This window comes from Octopus sinensis, linkage group LG4 (assembly GCF_006345805.1).
Source record: "Octopus sinensis linkage group LG4, ASM634580v1, whole genome shotgun sequence".
NCBI lineage: Eukaryota > Metazoa > Mollusca > Cephalopoda > Octopoda > Octopodidae > Octopus > Octopus sinensis.
In genome coordinates, this window is record NC_043000.1 from 89,976,638 (window position 1) to 89,996,392 (window position 19,755).

The 19,755-nt window shown below is 36.1% G+C and overlaps 1 protein-coding gene across 1 annotated transcript in view; it reads right to left on the reverse strand.

Annotated features, from left to right (window-relative positions):
* Window positions 1-19,755, reverse strand: part of LOC115210321 (cullin-1) — a 65,459-nt gene extending 45,704 nt beyond the window's left edge. Inside the window, exon 1 of the mRNA XM_029778846.2 lies at window positions 19,498-19,755. The gene's annotated coding sequence lies outside the window, so the exon portion shown is untranslated. The remainder of the gene's footprint in view (window positions 1-19,497) is intronic.

The following is a 19,755-nucleotide window of genomic DNA, read 5'->3' on the forward strand; positions in this document are numbered from 1 at the left end:
AACCAACTCCAAACAGCTAAAAATAACTGCCATTAATAATAGGAGTAAACAGTTTGAAATTAAACAAAGTGAATATAAAAACTTGCAATACAAAATTCTGACCCACCAACATTTTGCACTAATATAGTCTTTCTTCAGTAATACAGTTACGCGTGACAAAATCAAACTATTAAAAATTAATTAAAAATGAACAGCTTATTACATTTCTATATTTCTTAAATCAGTTGCATTAATCATGTTTAACTTTAGATTAGCCCTTATCAAAAAAACACCAATGATGAAAGGCATTTCTTTAGTCACAGATCCAAAAGATGTCTATTCCAACTCAGACACACACACACAGTGTATTTTGGACTTCAATATTCAATATAGCTTTCCTTTTTTAAGACAGTAAGGATGTTTAGCAGCTATTTATAGCAGGTCAAACAACCAAGTAGGGAAACTATTAAACTCATCTGCTATGCTTAAAAAAAAATATTTTTTATCAACCTTCATTAGCTTTTAATATAAATAAAAATTTAAACACCTAATACTGAGCATAACAATCATACTCAGTACTAGAGGAATCTAGGTGAGACTTGAGAGACAGAGAGACAGACAAAGCGACCAACAGTTAAAATAAAACATTTGTTTCTATCCCAGATCAATTTCAATTCACCATTCTGATAGTGGAGATTATGCCATATAAACTTTTTTTTTGCAACACAGCTGGATTTTTAAATAAATATTCATAACAACTATGTGACTTATAACAAATTCCAATAGTTCGTTTGTGGTATGTTTTTAAACTATAAATACATTCATTAATCACAATAATTTATCTACAAAAGCCCTGACACAGGCTTATGGGTCACGTTACGCTAACAATATTGAATGTACTGAATCTAGAGTAAAACAGTCAAGTAGATAAGGTACGCTGGATTATCAGTGCACAAGAGTTCTAAAATCAAATTCTTTCACAAGTGCTCCACAGCATATAGGAACAAGGACAATTAATTTCAGCTGATATCGATTTCAAAGACATTAGGCATTTATTTTTTAAATTTCCACAAGAAGCTTTGCTTCCCAAACACATGGTTTTAGGTTCAGACCCAATGCATGGCACCTTGGGGAAGTGTCTTCTACTGTAGCCTCAGGCCAACCAAAGCCATGTGAGTAGATTAGGTAGGCAGAAACTGAAGGAAGCCTATCGTATGTGTGTGTGTGTGTGTGTATATATGTACCTATGTATGTCTGTGTGTATGTATGTATATATATATATACACATACATACAGGGTGCAGTGAATAAACTCATCTAAATTATGCAAAAATGAAAAAAAAAAACATTGAGATCTCATTTTAACAGGCATATTTACCAAAATTACATAAAAATATCTTGAAATACTAAAGAGTAAATTTATTCAATAAAATTGTCATTGGCTTCAACCATGGCCTCCAGACGACTTCGGATTCTCCTGCAACTCTTTTGAACAGTCTCCTTGTTTAAGTTACAAAGAGTGTTGTCAGTCTCACGCTCAACTGTGTCCAACATAACAAATCAAAGGGGTTGTTGCAGTCTGCGGAGTTACGTAGTCAGATGTGAAGGGTGATGTTGTCACAGAAACTGACGGCTATGACTGGGTTCTCCTGCTTGTATGGCATGGTGCAGAATCCTGTAGCCAGACACAGGGTTTTCTAGTAGCCACCAGCTTGACCCAGGGCAGCACTATCTCCTCCAGGCACTTGATGTAGGCCTCCATATTGAGTCAGAGGCTGTGTGGAAAGATGAATGGAGACAAAGTTACCATCACTAGTGATTGCTCCAAAGACCATGATGTTTGATTTCTATCACTCTCAGTACATGTCTTCAGATTGCACTGTCCTCCGATTCACACCCAAACATTCTGAAATGTTCATATTGGAGCTACAGACTCGAATGCCAAATACTACAGCATTATCATTCCCAAATTTCAGGCAGGTTTGAATTGCATCAAGGTGCTGTTTTGCTCACACACAGCGCCCAACTGACCCTACTATATACTGTCAAGTCGGCAAAAATCAAAAATCAACAATGAGTATGCACAAAATTAAAAGCTACCAAACAAATATACAAATACATATATATATATATACACACACAAATACATATATATATATACACACACAAATACATATATATATATATATATATATATATATACACACACACACACACACAAATACATATATATATATACACACACACACAAATACATATATATATATATACACACACACACAAATACATATATATATATATACACACACAAATACATATATATATATACACACACACACACAAATACATATATATATATACACACACACATAAATACATATATATATATACACACACACAAATACATATATATATATACACACACACAAATACATATATATATACACACACACACAAATACATATATATACACACACACACACAAATACATATATATATACACACACACAAATACATATATATATACACACACACAAATACATATATATATATACACACACACAAATACATATATATACACACATATATACACACACACAAATACATATATATATACACACACACAAATACATATATATATACACACATATATACACACACACAAATACATATATATATACACACACAAATACATATATATATACACACACAAATACATATATATACACACACAAATACATATATATATACACACACAAATACATATATATATATACACACACAAATACATATATATATATATATATATATATACTAGCAGTATCGCCCGGCGTTGCTCAGGTTTGTAAGGGAAATAACTATATAAGCATATTTAGAGAGTTATAGCCAAAAAATAGCAAAAAAATGCATAAAAAAGGGAAAAAAATTGACGGTAAATTTTTTTTAAATCGTTGACTCATCGTAGACATTTTTATAGAGTTACTTCCCTTATATAATAGCGAAAAAATGCATTAAAATGGAAAAAAATGATGGTAAATATTTTTTTAATTCGTAGACGCGTGCTAATACCCAGAAGGGCTCAATATGAATCACAACTACAAGATACCCGGTTTTGGTTAAACTGCACCGCAAAATGTGGGAGTAGTTAGGAATCTAAATCGTAGGAGACAGACACACAACTTCTCTTTTATATATAAAGATATATATATATATATACATACATATAAATTTGACATGGGCGATTCTTTCTTGTCTTGGGATTCACGGTCAAACGGGTGGGTGGAATTCATGAAAAATTACACAGATGTGTAGAATGATCTGGTGGTGTTGCTGAGCTTTGTATTTCTTTTATAGCTCCCACGGTTACTGAGACAATCTACTATAATAATACTCTTTGAGTTTATGAATGAGAAAGGAAGGGGTGATGTCATATTTTTCATAGCTCCCATGGTTACTGAGATAATCCACTATAATAATACTCTTGTATTTATGAATGAGAAAGGAAAGGGTGAGCATTTCAATTTTGTGTGAATATATGTGTGTGTATGTAAAAGGGGAGTATGTGAATGTGTGTGCATGAGTGTGAATGTGCTCGCTCAATGGAAGTGGGATGGTTCATCTTTGTTCACTTAGTATTTATCTTTTGATTTTTATCTTGGTTAGTTTGTTTTTTTTTGTTTATGGGGGAGGGGAAGGTGGGTATATGAGGAGAGAGGGGAGGAGAGAAGGCGAGAAGAGAGGGGGACGAGGGATGGGGTGGTGGAGAGTGAGAGGGGAGAGAAGAGAGGGGAGATGAGGAGGGGGAGAAGGGGAGTGAGGGAGCAGAGAGAAAGAGAGAAGGGGAAGAGGGAAGAAGGGGGAGAAGAGGGAAAAAGAAGGAAAGAGAGTAGGGGTGAAAAGATGTAGGAGTGAAGAGAAGTAGGAGTCGGGGAGGAGGTTAGATGAAAAAGAGAGGAGAGTTGAGCCCAAATGACGTAAAAGAGCGAAGAGAGAAGATTAATCCCTGTTCACGGCGCAAGCAGGAATCCGGATGGCCTCTGTACAAGGACAATCCAAACACAGACAGGTGTTGCAAGGAGTGACCAGTGGAGTGGAAATGGCATGAGACTGGAGTGTCATTGGCGAGGCGAATGTCTCGGAGGTGTTCCGCGAACCGATCAGCCAAGCGGCGTCCCGTTTGTCCAATGCACAGGGAATGGCAGAGAGAGCAGGAGATGCAATAGATGATATTGCTGGAGGTGCAGGTGAAGGAGTCGATGATGCGATAAGGTCAATGATGGGTGCTGGTGAGGAGGGTGGTGTTGGAGAGGTATGGGCAAGTGCAGCAGCGTGGGCGGGAGCAGGGGAACGAGCCAGGTTGGGAGGTAGGGTTGGGGAAGAAGCTGTGGACCAAGAGGTCTCGTAGGTTATGGGCTCGTTTGAAGGAGGGAAGGGGTTGGTTAGGAAAGAGGTGTGAAGTGGACAGGTCGGACTGGAGATGCCGGAAAGCTTGGAGAATGGTGGTAAGTGAGGCGGGAGACTGCAGGGCGGGTTCGGGGGGGGAGAGCAGATGCACGGTCTACGGAACATGCTCTGGCAAGGGTGGTGTGGATAGTGATGAGGGGGTATCTACGTAGGATGAAGTGGCGAGCCATGAGTTGAGACTGAGTCTCAAAGTCATGGTCGTCACTACGGAGCCTACGTAGACGGAGGAATTGGGAATAGGGAATGGAAAGCTTGGTGTGTTTGGGGTGGGAGGAAGAGAAGTTTAGGTATGAGTGGGAGTCTGTGTGTTTGTAGTGAATGGAGGTGGTAAGAGTGGAGTGATGAATGCTGACCGAAATGTCAAGAAAGGAGACAGAGGTGTTGGAGGTCGAGAAAGAGTTGAAGTGCACGCAGTCCTTCGTGGTGAGGGATGACGGTATAGAGGCTCTGGATGTCCATTGTAAAGAGGAGTTTGGAGGAGCCAGGAGGAAAGGAGAAAGAGCTGAAAAGCCGGAGAGCATGGTTGGTGTCATGGATGTGAGAGAGAAGAGATGCCACTAGGGAGGCAAAGACACGGTCGAGGTATTTTGAGATAAGCTCGGTGGGGCAGTTACAGGCGGAGACGATGGGGCGGCCAGGGTTGTTGGGTTTGTGGATTTTGGGGAGGAAGTAAATGGTGGGGTTGCATATATATACACACACATATATAGATAGATAGATAGATATCAGATATCACAGCTGCATCCTCGTTACACAAGAAAAGCCACTGCCAAGTAGACTTACTGAAATGATTCATGATTATTGCCATGTGATTCCCTTATATGACTTCTAATCCCAACCAAGCTTTTACACATTTTATCACATACTAGACAACTGTGTTGGCTGGTAGGAGAAACAGGTGCCACCATATGCAATCTCTTAACATGCCTTTTTAGACCTCCAACTGAGAGGCAGACCCTTCTACATTTTACACACATTTTGTTATGAATTTTAATATCCACATCATTGTTTATCATGGGTCAACTTTTATGAGAATTTTGATGGCGCACCAGGCCTGCATGACTCAAACACCTCCGCCCACAAACCACACACATAAAAGCAACACTCACTTTCCACAGGCTCCCACTTCTAAGCCCCCTCATACTTCACTCTCTCCCTCTCAACTCTTGAACAACCATCATGCATTATCTTCCTCCATCCATCACAGTCTTGGGCTTCCCTTTCCTAATTACCAGCAGTAATTCCTGTCTGTATTAGAGCATTTTTAAGGCAATCCTTAAACCTTAGTTTAGGCTTATGTGCTGGTCACCTGCCATCTTCCAGCTCACCATACAATAGCTGTTTGGGCAGTCACTCATCACTCTCCTTACCAAATGTTTCCCCACACACACACACACCTCAAACGTCTGCAAAATCATTGACTCTATACTTCTACTGCCACTCCTCTCAAGCACCTCTACATTACTGATGGCCATTTTCCAGTTTATTCCCCAAAAGTTTCTCAGTATTGATGAAATCGTTCCAATTACCTTACCTGCCTGTGGTAAACAACCCATGCCTCACTTCCATATAGCAAAGATGGGAGGACGCATGTGTTATATACCTTTACTTTAAGTTGTGAAGATATATTATGTTGTTTCCACAGATGCCTATCAAACCTGCCAAAAGAACTACTAGCCCAGCTGATTCTGTATGAAGTTTCATCATCAAGACCAACAGTGCTCAAGGTACTTCCTAAATAAATAAATCTAGGTACAGTCTCCAACTTTTGACCATTTACAGTTATAAGTTTCCACATACATCTTGGAGGGAGTGGGCTGGCATATTATAATAGTTTGTTTTTTTTAGATTGTTTGACCCAATGCTGCACATACTGCAGAAATTGCATTCACCATGTCGAGTTCCAGATTATCTTTGCAATTTCGGCTGGTTATACTCGAGATTGCTCCAATCAGGTCAGCCCAAGGAAAAACTAAGCTAAAAGCGTTAGATTCCTTGGAAGAAATGTACATCAAAACAAAGATGGAAAGAATGGAGAAAATTACACAAATACAAATAACAGAACATAACAACAGGTGTCTTTTGACTAAGGATGAATTAAATTAAGCTGGTGTGTGTGGAAGTAAAGCCTTACGGCAGGGATACAAGATTTCACAGGATCGAAAGAATATATATATATATATATATATATAATATATATATATATATATTATATATATATATGCATCAAATGAAATCAAAAACAGAACACAAAGGATGTTGCGGTACACGTGTTTCAAGCTTTATAAACAACCTATTCTTACATCATTGTATAATTGATATAAAGGATGGTTTAAAGCTCTCTTCAGCTGCATGCAATTGCTATACCAAAGATTTACATCACATTATGAAAAATCCGAAAGGTACATTTGGTATTACCCATAATGATAGGTTTATCGAGACTCACTGAGAAAGCATGTTTGTAAATCTTCATAACCAAATAGGCGTGTAGGGTATCATTGGACTTCGAAAATCTGTCCATACTGTGTCACCAGTATATATCATCATCATCATCATCATCGTTTAACGTCCGCTTTCCGCGCTAGCACGGGTTGGACGGTTCGACCGGGTCTGGGAAGCCAGGGGCCGCTCCAGGCTCCAGTCTGAATCTGGCAGAGTTTCTACGGCTGGATGCCCTTCCTAACGCCAACCACTCCGTGAGTGGATTGGGTGCTTTTTACGTGCCACCTGCACAGGGGCCGGAGGGTCCGGCATCGTCACGATCGGTTCGAGCATTTTAACGTGTCAGCGGCACGGGGGCAACGAGGTCCGGGGTACTTTGGGGATCCGGGGTACTTTGGGGATCCGGGGTACTTAGAATGGGTAGGGGGTATGTGGAATTGCTGCAGAAAGCAGCCCGGGTCTTTGTAGTCACAGCATATCTCCAGAGATCTCGATGTACGTGTATATATATATATATATATATGTATATATATGTGTGTGTGTGTGTGTATATATATATATATAACATATATGTATGTATGTATGTGCGCGCGCACACAGATATATATACATAGACCCAACCAAGAGACACAACTCCTAATCATATGGCCCTTTTTCATTTCACCACACGCTAACCTGTTATGCTAATCCACCTCTAACAATAGAGAGCAGTCTCCGAATTCCCTTCCCTATTAGCTAACTTTGATGAGTACAAAGTTATATAATCAGATTGGTATTTAACACTCCATTGTATTCCTTGTGTGTTATTGATTGGTTAGATCAGCCGTGATGGATATATAATACTATACTTTTCAGATAATATACATGTATCTGTATGTGTGTATATATATATATATATATGGATGTGATATAAAAGCAGGATGTGTGTGTGTGTGTGTGTGTGTGTGTGTGTGTGTGTGTGTGTGTGTGTGTGTGTGTGTGTACGTGAATGTAGTTTATGCACATCCACAAATTAGTACGCATTTCGCTCAAATTTTAGGAGGACATTCGTCATGACCTTAGCTATATTTTCGTCAAATTGTTTTCCCCCGAGGCACTAGCGAATAGCGGTAAAATAATTTTGAACCATAACTTCTAACAATTTTCAAGTCGGAGAAATACACTATCATTTGCAAATATGAGTTAAGTCCCCTTCTAGCGACAGTGTAAAGAGAGAGAGAGAGAGAGAGAGATAACAGATTTTTAAAATTTCGTCTTTTTAGTGAGTGATTGACAGGCAAAAACAGACAGACGAGTTGTTATGAATCCATGTATGTGTGAATGGCTTCAGTCACACACACACACACACGAACATGTATGCGTACAAAACACATATGCAATGTGTGTGTTGCCGGTATATATATATATACACACACACATACACACACACAATATAAACGATATTCTCCGTTTCTCCACAACTAATTTCGAAATTAGTTGAATCCGTTGCTCTACTCATAGCGACAGATAGCTGGTCATGCGTGAACATGGGAGAGAGCAGAAGTTACCAGAGCAAAAACCCTAAGTGTTGACTGTAAACATGCTCCTTCGCAAACAATCAGCTATTATTCTGTAAACAATGTTTCAAAACTGTTCATGTTTTCAAAAGGAGAGGTCTGACTCTCACATCTCTATGGGAGAAGGTAGGCCTCTCTATTCCTCTTACAAAACTTACATCCGGGTGCCAAATTTGCATTTTGTAAACAATGTTTGAAAACTGTTCGTGTTTTCAAAAGGAGAGATCTGACTCTCACATCTCTGCGGGGGAAGGTAGGCCTCTCTATTCCTCTTACAAAACTTATGTCTGGGTGCCAAATTTGCTTCAATTGATGGTATTACTCAGGTAGGGGCGGGGACAGAAGCAGGGGAGTAAAAAAATATGTATGCAATAGGTGCATGTACGTATATGTTTGTGAGTGTGTTGTCCATATATATATATATGTGTGTGTATATACTTAGTTGTAATCTGAACATAACCACTTCACACACAGGATCGGAGGCCTTCTTGAGCGTTCTATTTTCTTTGCTGGAAGGGTTCCCAACCCATGGGCAAAGGGGTTACATGATGGGGGTGGTGTTTTCAAAAGAGTTGGCATATGCAACCTGATCACCTTTGCCTATCAAATTCCCAACCCATGCGCTCCGTCATGACACTGATTCTGCAGAACTGGGTTAGGTATGAAAACCAACTTTAAATTATAGATATAGATGTTTTTGAATCAGCAATGTTGTGTTCGGTTAACTTGAAAAATCAAGTGATTCCATATGGGATTAATCAGGATAAAAAAAACTAATAAGCTGATTCCTTATAGGACTTCCCACTAAAATTGGATATACCCCATTTTCAACCATAACTTTTACCAATTTTGATGTGTTTTGTTCTAACTTGATGCCAGCATTACTTAGGACTCATGGTATCTTTGAAAGCTTTAAGTAGTCCAAAAACGAAAAGAAAAAAACAATTGATGAGTGGAAAAAAAAAAAAAAAAAAAAAAAAAAAAAAAAAATCGATAAACCAATTCCTTATGGGATTTCTCAATCAAATTGTCTGCAACTCATTTTCAGTCAAAAGTTTACCAATTTCAACAGATTTTGCTCAAATTTGACGTTGATGTTACTTAGTTTGGTTTGAAATAAAGAGCTTGATTAGCTTAATAATCCTAACTTAATCCTGAGCAAAGCCGGGCTATACTGCCAGTATATATATGTGTGTGTGTGTGTCTTTTTGTCAGTTTTCCCTCATCACTGCTTGACAACCGGTGTTGGTGTGTTTACGTCCCCTTAACATAGTAGTTTGGCAAGAAAGGTCAATAGATTAAGCATCAAGCTTTAAAAAAAAGTACTGGGGTTGAAACATTCGACTAAGAATAATTCTTCATGGTGTTGCCCCAGAATGGCCACAGTCTGATGACTGAAACAAGTAAAAGATAAAAGATATCACCCACCCCCAGCCCAATATAATAATAAAAATGAAAATAATTATTTTAAGGAAAAGAAACCAGTTTATCCATTTCTGAAATATTATATCCTTACTTTGTAGATGAAATTCCTGTTTCTCCAATTTTTTATATTTTGAACAAATTTCTTAACTGTTTTTTGACTTTAGACTCCTTTGATTCCCGTTTTCCTGTATTATTGCCCCACAGTCATCTGATGATTAAAAAATCCTATTATATTTATATAATTGAATACTATTAGGAAACATAAAAAAAAAATCATTGAAATATTTTGTGTATTGTATGTACAAGCAATTAGTTGCACATATGAATTCCCAATGGTCATAAGGACCCTGATTGAGAACCACTGGAAATCACAAATCACTCATTCTTCAGGTACCCCACCAATAACAGTGAATCACAGGGGCTGGCTAAAACTCTCTCCCTTGTCTTCCTACTAAATCTCAATGGGTAATGGACTAGTGGTAATCAGTGCAGTGGGTATGTATATAGCTTGGCTGCCCAAATGAAGAAGTGGCGAAGTACATTTTTTTTGTCTGCAATCGAAGACAAATACTTTGCCATGTATTAGTATAGATATTTTGACTAAAAATTCTGGCCTCTTAAACCCACTCCCTTACATCCTTCAAAAAAAAACTTATGTTCTGCATATGTATGTCACCAGCAAGGAAAGGTTTACATAAAGACTGAAGCATTTCCAACAGTTTTCATGGTTAGGTTCATTCAAAACACATAAATACACAATAGGAAAAAACATGATTTCACCTTCATACTAAGACAGGTGTAATTGTTAAATTTTATCAAATTTAAGTGTTATTCACAACATAAATCTTGACTAGGTATTCTAATAATGACATCTTATTTCAGACACAGCATATCCAATCCCTGACATGCCCTTTTATTTTATTTTTTTTTAACGAGATGTTATTTGAGAGAGATTTGGTTGTTGTTTCTAGCAGGTAGAGCAATTATGTATACAGCTTTGTTAATGGCAAGTGTTGGTTAAAGAGAAGGGTCTGCAAATCTGTTAAATTTAAAAGTGACCATATCTCAGTATAAAAAAATACAGAGTTCCAATATAGTTAGTATACCATACGTAGAAGCCCTCTTATGATAATGAAAGTTGTAGCTGTGACACCTTGCACAACAAATTCAAAGCTGAAACAAGTCAAAAGTTCAGAAAGCAGTTTCCGTTAATGCTACTAGATGACTCAGGTTGATAACACTGTCTACATTTTATGCAGCAGTCCTATACATAGAAAAATAATTTAAATTACTAGCTAACTCATCATAGCAGTAGCTGTTTAACCCTTCTGATACCAACCCACCTGAGATCACCATTGGTCCTACGATACAAACTTCCTGCTAAAAATTATCTAAATTAAAACCTCCCATAACATTTTTGCGTTAATTTATGTTCCATAAAGTAGTTTAATAATGACTAAGTTATTTTACTAAAATTCTTCTCAAAATTAATTTGAAACAAAGGCAGTTTATTTCACCAGAAATATAAAAGGATTAAAGTCTGGCCTGTTCTTTAGCGGGTTTAGGTATTATGTAAAAATATATGTGAATGTAGCCTAATCCTTGGAGGATTTTAAGAGCCAATGTTAAAATAAATTCTATTGATATTACGTGTGGAGGTATGTGGCTTAGTGGTTAGGGTGTTGGACTCAAGATCCTAAGATTGTGGTTTTGATTCCTGGACCGGGCAACATATTGTGTTCTTGAGGAAAATACTTCATTTCATGTTGCTCCAGTCCACTCAGCTGGCAAAAATGAGTAATCCTGTGACAGACCAGCGTCCTGTCCAGATAGGGAACATATACGCCACAGAAACCAGCCCTATGAGTCTACATGATTTAGGAAGTATCTTTATCCTATTCTATTGATATTACGCAGATGAGGAATAAATTTATTTTGTATTTAGGGAAAGTCATTATGCCAATAAGAAATACGCCACACACACAGAGGTTCTTTTTCAGTTCTTTTTTTATTGTTAGTCAACTAGTAAATCATTTCATCAATTAACCAATTAATCATTTGGTCAATCAATTAATCAATCAGCATGGTTCATCACAGTGTTTTTATCGATATTCACAACCTCATCAATGACATGACCAGGTCTATTTGTCTCCTATTTTTCAGATTCTCCATTTATATTTATAGGGATATATTTATGAAATGAAATAGAACCTGTGCATACATCTTATTGGCATAATGACCCTCCCAAGATATATCAAAATTCACATAAAGAACTTTCCAACTAACAGACTAAATCTGCAATTCATTACAAGAATTATCGCAAATTCTTATTTACCCATGACAGACATGTGAACTGAGGTGTACAGAAAGAAGTGTGCTATCAAAATAGACAAAATACTTGAAGTTGATTTGAACTCAGAACTGTAGATTTAGTAGTACAATACCAGATTCATTTGGTCCTAGGTATGACTTTAAACTGCATCTAGCAGTAGGGCCCTAATTTGGGAATCCTGGGTTTTGAGGAGTGTGAAAGCACCTCTTAGCCACTGCTGTTCCCAGGTCCACTCTGACCCAGAATAGTATCACCTATCAGGGTCTCAGCAATGGGTTAACTACTATGAAGAAAGAGTGAATTAAATATTCTATCACCCTTCTTGAAGGATGGGCGGGAAAACAATCGATCTTTGTGCAACAGTTAAGGAAAGCTACCTAGTTGTCTATCATATAGAAAATCCATCTTGAAAAAAAATCAAAGAAAACAACTCAAACAAATGAGCTGGTTTCGTTCTTTCAAGGAGATAACAGAGATTTGGTTTTATTGCCAATGTGAAGCCAAACGTAAATGAAGGGTTATAATGCACCTACATACAGGTGGGGTGGAATGAGGGCAAAGAAGACGAGTAGAGGGTATGAGTAATGGAAAGACATTGAAACACAGATATATATGTATATATACATATATATAAAACTCAGATATATTTCGACCAAAGATTGGTCCAGGCCATGTCTAACTTAATAGTACCACCTGATAGGATTATCTAAATCCTGTTTAAGTTTTGTTTATGGTCCATTCAAGTAATGAGTTTTTGTTGGGTGAGTTGTATCCAATTATGGGTGGCTTATCTGGTATTCCTTGAACGAATCTATCCAGACTCCGTTTAAAGTTGATGGGATCCTTTTCCTCTTTGATCTCTTTTGGGACAATGTTAAATAGGGCAGGGCCTGTTGAGGAAAAGAAATTATGTTGCAGTGTACATGTATGCTGTGATCTTGAATTGGGCAGGGGACGTATGGCCCGTGGTCCCAGTCTTGGATGAACCTTGAAGCTAATGTTCAGGTCGTTTGGGCAAAGTTGGCGGTATATTCTCCACATCGTACAAATGATGTACCGCTCACGGCAACGCTGGAGAGAGTAGAGTTTCAAGGCTTTAAGGCGATCCCAATAATCGAGAGCAGCCATGCCTTCAATTCGTTTAGTGAGTGCCCTCTGGGGTGATTCAATCCTCAAGATGTTTTGTCTTGTATAGGGAGACCACAGTGGGCAGCAGTATTCGAGGTGTGGCCGTACGAAGGAGGAGAAATGTGGTATGATGACACCTTGTTCTCTGGACCGGAAAGTTCTTAAGATCCAGGAACTCATCCTACGAGCTATATCGACCTTATTGTTGCTGTGTGCACTCCAACTGAGATCGTCATCAACAATTACACCCAGGTCTCTGATATTGTTAGAGGCTGTGAGTGGTTCCCCTGAAGGAAGAGAGTATATATATATATATATATATATATATAGGTGTTTGTGCCTCTCCGAAAGAGAGAGAGGGATATACACTACCGTCAGAAATTAATTAGCACCCTTGATTTGCTCTTCACTCAAGGTATGTGCTGTCACCTAGTGGCCATATCTCGAACTATTGCTTTGTTGCGAGTTCACTGTTGCGCAGAACGATGACGTAACTTTGTTTGCAGAGCAGTTTGAGAGTCTACAGCCTTATGATGTTGACATAGCAGTGCAACAACTTGGAGTGCGGATGCAGACAAATCTTCCTTTGTTTAATAGATATAGGTAGCGCCTCGCAAGGACCGAAATCACACCATACTAAGTTTTCTCATCACGTAAGACGTTTTGAACAGCTCATAGGTTAATTGATTTAACCTATTTAATGTAGAAATTTGAGAAGTGCTAATTAATTTCTGACGCAAGTGTATATACACACACACATGTATATATATATATATGCGTATATATATATATATATATATGGATATATGCATATATATATATATATATATGCGTATATATATATATATATGGATATATATATATATATGGATATATATATATATATATATGCGATATATATATATATATATGCGTATATATATATATATGGATATATATATATATATGGATATATATATATATATATATGTATATATGCATATATATATATATGCATGTATATATATATGCATGTATATATATATATATATATATATATAGCATGTATATATATATGCATGTATATATATGTATATATGCATATATATGCACGTATATATATATATATGCACGTATATAATATATATATGCATGTATATGCATATATGCATATATATGCACGTATATATATGTATATATGCATGTATATGCATATATGCATATATATGCACGTATATATATATATATGCATGTATATATATATATATGCATGTATATATATATATATGCATGTATATATATATATATATATATGCATGTACATATATATATATATATATGCATGTATATATATATGCATGTATATATATATGCATGTATATATATAAGCATGTATATATATATATATATATGCATGTATATATACATATATATATATGTATGTATACATATGGGCAACTGGTAGAGAATAAACAAGTTTAAAGTCGATGACAGAGACAGAGAGACGAGAAAGAGTGGAAAGAGGTAAATACAGCACAGACGGATGGATGGGTTGGTTAAAAAGAAAAAAAACCGTGGGTACAAAACAACTGCAAAGAATAGCGAGGGATAAAACCAAAGCAAATAATTAATAGTCAAATTTATGGGTTGCGAGGGGCTTTATTATGTTCTTCTTGGAAAGGATCGGATTCAAAATTCATTATAGTCTGGCGGACGTAATGACAGGAGGAGGAGAGATAGGACGTCGGCATTTATTTAAACAAAAAAACTATTGTTCGTGAGATAATGATAGGGGCTCTAAGTAATCACTCTACTTGCAAGAAATATCAAAACCAAATTAAACTCAAATCACACCCTATTAATGTCTCATAAAAAAAGTTGGAGAAAATTCATACTGGATAACGTAACTCCTGGATACGCTGTCGAAATAACTACAGTATGGCTATAACCGGAATGATTTGATTATACGTCTGCTCAATTAGGACTAACGTGGAGTACACCACGACATGCACGCAACAGCCATGCTTCAAAGTTGGTCCTAGGAAATTGATGCACTATGGAAGTTAGGTTCTTAGAACGTTTTCACATGAGGGTTCATATTTCACATATACACGTAACTCACACACAATTTCCAATATTTACATGTTAAAAAAAAAAGACCATCTAACCGGATATAGGTTAGTCATAAACTATATATAAAGACGAAATTTCGCATTTCCTATAATTGGATTAGGCAATATTGATTTTCTGTTTGGTCAACTCACGGTTCAATGAATGGATACGGGTATATTACTGATGCTTATATCATTTTCCTAGTGTAGACAAAATGACTAAGTCGATCTTGGCGACACTTAGACAACAATAATACGAGTATTATTTACGTTCGATTACTTAATAATTTCACACGCATAATCCAATAACTTGTCAAAACCGAGGTCTGCAGCCAAATATCACCCGACTTACATTCTATTGTCTTAGAAAACAGATATGACACATTGAATAATGTAGCCCCAGATACATTATGCCTGGGGGAAAACGTGATGGCAATAGCTGCAAGACTTCAGACGATAATTCTACCCAACAAGAACGAAGGTGGAATTTAGCAGTTATAGGATGAGTTCTAAATAATAGGACTGACAATGGAGCTAAATTCCGGTTCAATCCTTATTGGGCGGAACTATGGTCAGAAGTCGAAAGTATCTTCTATTTAACGCTAGGTCACGGAAGTTTCTCATCTTTTTGCTCTCAGACATGACCAGAAAATAAATATATGTGTGCAAATATATATTTATATATATATAGCAGAAGTAAAAGAGTAACTCATGGCCCGAGAGTTTCGTGCGCTGGCACTTACTCTCGGACCTCGAGTCACTCTGTTACTCCTGCTAAATATTAATTAAAAAAATATACATATACTCATATTTTGAGTTCCATTTTACCTATTTCCATCAGTATAATATATATATCTGTGTATGTGTGTATATTACTTTTACAAAGAGTGGTGACAGTGACTTCGAAGTGTCAGCCTTCGACCCCAGCCTTCACAGTCCGAGTTAAATATGTAACTGCTTTATTAACTCGACATCAACACACACCTATCTGTCTGTATCTCTCTTTCTCTCTCACACACACACACACACACACACACAGAGATACACAGACAGACAGACATATAGATACACAGATAGATAGGTAAAGAGACTTGTTGGGTAAGCTCGGAACAATGCAAGAAGATATAAAATAAACTAGAAAAAGAAAAAACAAAAAAATTGTAGTTTTATCTTATATTTCTATATTTAGGGGTAAGACCCGTTACCAAATGGACTGAACAATTCATAATGTAAACCTAAAATAATTACAATTGGTTCCTAATTACTAGCTGTAGGCAGACTGAAAATAAAATAGGAAAAAGATCAAGGTGCCTAAATGGAAACCCCTTTACAGAATTCACTAGTTTTTGCCTGTAAGCAGGTGTATGTATATACATATATATATGTGTGTGTGTCCTTCAAATGTAGAGAAAGCAAAAGACAAGTGAGGGAATAACAAGCAGGTTATAGATACATATATATATATATCATTCAAGCAAATGATTTCCTAAGACAACCAGCAACGACCACTTTTAATGTTTACAACAGAATCAAAGCATTTTAATTACATTTCTGAAGATGGCACTTCCGGTTGTGGTCTTGTAAATTGAACCCCGACTTTTGAGCCGGAGTAATATTTAAAAGGGAGGGTCCGTTATATTTGGTAGTTCATGTAGGTAAACACTCAATTTGGGGTCTATAGGATTTTCTCCCATATGTTCTGTAAAGCTGTTAAAATAACGGTTTTCTTGGAACCGTCCCTATTTAATATATATATATATATATATTATAAACAATTTAAAGGAGTGTGGGTGTATGTATATATATATTATATAGACAGACAGACAGATAGAGAGAGAGAGAGAGAGATAGACAGATCACATACAAGCAAAGCCGAGTGAAGAAATTCACAATCATGAAAACCCGGATTCGATCCCAATACGTGACACATTGAACAAGTGACTCTTTTATAGTGGAACTACAAAGCGAATAAAAAAAAGTATTGATCAAGATGTTGAGTGAATTTTCTTCAAAGTTAGCAGCTTAACCACAGATCATTACTAGCGATAATCCATGAGCCAAGGCCTCGTGTTTTTATATTAACGCAAAGCAGATAGTGGAAGATGAAAGATTGTTTTCATCAGATTATCGACAATTTAAATAAAAATTTTGAATTTGTTTTGAAATCCTCATGTCAAGGTGTAATTGCAATAAAACAATAAAATAAACATTTCTTCATTTTTATAATCATTCGTTTAGATTTTAATATTAATCAAATCTTAACGACAACTAACAACTAATAAGAGATTTTGGAGAGCCAAACGCCAATAGTTTTAATGTTTCAGATTGATGATGGATAATCGATTTCTTCACTTAATTTAATATTTAAAATAATCTGCATTTTTTTTAAATCACACCATACTAATATAAAACACACACACACACATTCAAACGGCAATGATATGACAGAAATTTCCAATGCATGGCACTAGTTAAATATGATTAAAGCAAGAGAATAAACAGATTGTTCGGAATTCCTTCACTGAAAAAAAAAAAAAAGGTGGTGACGGACCCACATTCATACAAATATATATATATATATATATATATATACACACACATAGTGTATTATAGAATGAATTACATGTAAACTGCGGGAATTGACAGTTAGCTATATACATATATATAATCAGCTTTATCGATAAATAAAAATATACACGCTAGAATTGACAACAATAGTCGTAAGTAATCTATATACAGTATGCATTATTCACTTACTGAAATAAATGCAATAAGCCTGCTTTAAATTCACTTATAAGACTCTAAATTGGGTCTCTGGACCATGGATGCGCATATTGGTTTTGTCATTTAAATTCACCCAGTTAAAATACCGTTACATGTATATATGTAACGTTCATTCACCTCTAGCAAACGTGCTATGCTCTCATCCTCAGATTTAATTCCTATAATCTCTTATGAATGTATCTGATTTACAATTATTTGTGTAACTTGGATCAAGTCATCTGGATTTCGGTTTCCTTTGACACTGCATCAAGTGTGTATGTGCGGGTGTGTAAACACGCACACACAATATATATATATATATATATATATATATATAGGCACATACATAACATATATGCATGCATATATATATATATATTATATATATATACACACACACGGAAACATTACATACCACATGTATGTATGTATGTGTATATATATATATATATATATATACTGGCAGAAATTATTGGAGCAGAGAAGAATAGCGTTATTCCTAGGCCATGTGGGTGTGTATATTCATTTTCGCTTGTGTAAAGAATAGTTCGAATTCTCCAAGTGGAAAATACAGTTTTATATATATATATTCGCATGTGTGTGTGCGCTGGAAAAAATCTGAAGAGAAACGTACAGCAAGGCTAAGCAGCAAACGTGGAAGATGGCCATAAAACACTCATCAAGCTGGTCAGCAACAGTTAGGATGACCAACAGATTAAAAATAAATAAAGAGAACGGTTTAGTGGTGACAGTGATGCTATTACTATTAGTTACAAGAACTCAACTAAAATATTGGAAATAGGTGGGGGGATGGCCCAAAACACGAGCACTGGACACTACAAGCACATATGTACGTGTGTGTGTGTGTATATATATATATATATACACACACACACGTGTATAATAAATTGTATGCATATGTGTACTGAAGTTGATACTGAATGGAACAGCACTTAAAAGATGAATAAGGATGTATCGATGTATGTATATGAGCATAGAAAAAAACAATACGATATATGTAATTTTTAATGAACGATAGTCAAAGAGTGACTCAACAGACGAGAGTTTCGTTCATGGCACTTATCAAACCTATATATATATATATACACACACACGTATGTATATGTATGTGTGTATGTATAAGCAATTTTTCAGAGTATGTTTCAAAATGGCGGTTTGTTTAATTTTTACGATATTCTTTTCGTATCACTATTATTAATATTTGTTTTTTTCCCCCTTATTTTATCACCCACAAAACTAAATAATTATTAAAAGGCAAACGACAATAATAATGATAATAACATATCACTCAAACTTACCGGTTGATCATTTCATTTTTTTTTTTTTTCGAAGTGAATGTGTGAATGTCTGTTCTTTTCTCTTCCAAATATTTATAAATGATTATTATTGCTGTTCTTGTAATTATTATTATCCAAAACAGAGTTAAACGAGTGAAATCTGTTGATTTTTGGTTCGGTTGTTAAAATAAAAGGAGAAAAGCGTTAATGCATCAGGCGTGTCTTCCGTTATAACTTCGTCCCACAACTCACACACTCTCCCTCTCTCTTTCTCTCTCT